This window comes from Poecilia reticulata, linkage group LG20, assembly GCF_000633615.1.
Source record: "Poecilia reticulata strain Guanapo linkage group LG20, Guppy_female_1.0+MT, whole genome shotgun sequence".
In the NCBI taxonomy this organism is placed as follows: Eukaryota; Metazoa; Chordata; class Actinopteri; order Cyprinodontiformes; family Poeciliidae; genus Poecilia; species Poecilia reticulata.
In genome coordinates, this window is record NC_024350.1 from 24,067,395 (window position 1) to 24,068,985 (window position 1,591).

The 1,591-nt window shown below is 39.3% G+C and overlaps 1 protein-coding gene across 1 annotated transcript in view; it reads left to right on the forward strand.

Annotated features, from left to right (window-relative positions):
- The window catches only part of acad11 (acyl-CoA dehydrogenase family, member 11), a 25,245-nt gene that overhangs the window by 10,983 nt on the left and 12,671 nt on the right, over positions 1 to 1,591 (forward strand). The window lies entirely within an intron of this gene.

The window sequence follows — 1,591 nt, forward strand, 5'->3', positions numbered from 1 at the left end:
ACATTTTTATTTCACACCACTAATATAGATAATATTACTTTTGGAATAAAAGCTGCAAAAATAAAATAAAAAATGGTGAGACTAAGTGGAAAAAGTCAGACACAGTAGAATTACTCCTGCAAGTGTTTTAGTGCATTCCAGTAAAGCTGATGTGTCTTTTAATTTATATGTCAGGAAATTGCTGCCAGTAAACATCTACTGGCTCAAACTTGCCTGTATGTACAGTCAGTGCAGCAATTAAAGTTTTAAGACAACTGGAAGTTTGGCTAACAAGGCCGGATGAGAATCCACGTCGATGTTGCCACCACACACAACGAGGAGGATGGTAAAAAAAAAAAAAAAAAAGAATCTACAAAGCTCACTATTGCACAGCAAAGATTGGCATTTCTTTGGCACAAAGTTTACATAACAACTATCATAGTTGTTATGGAAACAACAATACCCAGGTGTGTCCCTTGTTACGGGAGGCTTGCCAGAAAAATCCTTCTCTGTCCTACCCGTCACCTTCACTAATGTAAATGTGAAGTTTGCAGACAAGTATTTTGGTTTTTACAATCCCAAAAACCACAGAAGGAATTAATATTATTATGAATCATATTCCCCGTTCTTTTGTTTTGGGGGGTTTTCCCCGATGTGTGTGACCTGAAAGTTTTCCTCTTGTTATCATGGAAAACCTTCTGTTGAATTGCACTTGAATTCTTCTCTCCCCTGAACTTCTTTCTTCTTGCCATCAATCCACAGTTTATAGTTCAAGTCTGTCACACATCTGCATTGACATTCTCCCTTCTAAACCTTCCTCCTTTTCTTGGATGCAAAATGTCCTGCGATGGAAGGAATTTTGTGATGTGACAACGATCCTCTGCCAGCATGAATATATCTTCCTGTTAGCAGGAAGAATGTGGGTGTGCTGATGGACGGGTTGCTGCTCTCTGCGACCCGTGGTTATTGCATTGATTTAAAAAAAAGTAAAACAAGTTTTTTTTTATATATATATATATATATGTATATATCCCTATGAGTCATAATATCCAAACTCGGATCTGTTTGACTTCACTAAGTAGGAAACAAGACAAGTGAAACTTGACAGAGCTGTCGCAATTTAGCATATTTCCAAGGTAGTGTTGCTGTGGTCGAATCATTGTTTCCAGTAATCGATGCTGGTTCCTCATCGACGTGGGACGGGTGTGTCCCAGAGAAATCTAATAGGGGGGGATTCTTTGGTTTGGTTTTGCGGGCTATTTTTCCATAATGAAACAAAAAAGGAACTTCCTTAACCAAGGTTTCATGGTCAGAAAAAAAAACAGTTTAGTTTCTGTTTCAAAAGCACGGCTACTTGCCGTAGAAATACACTCCTGGACTTAAACCTATTAGAGTTCCTCCAAACCATATGCATCACATAAAGAGGCAGTTTTCACCTTCACCATTTCCCCGTAAAGCTGTTAGACGCGGTTTCTAAATGAAAGGGTGCACAGAGGTTGGCAATGCAACTCTGTGGTGTGGAAGCTGTATAATTCTGTCCCATGGGCATGATAATGCACTGAAATTACTCCCAGACTTGCTATCTGTTATCTTCATGCTCTGGGGGTGGGCT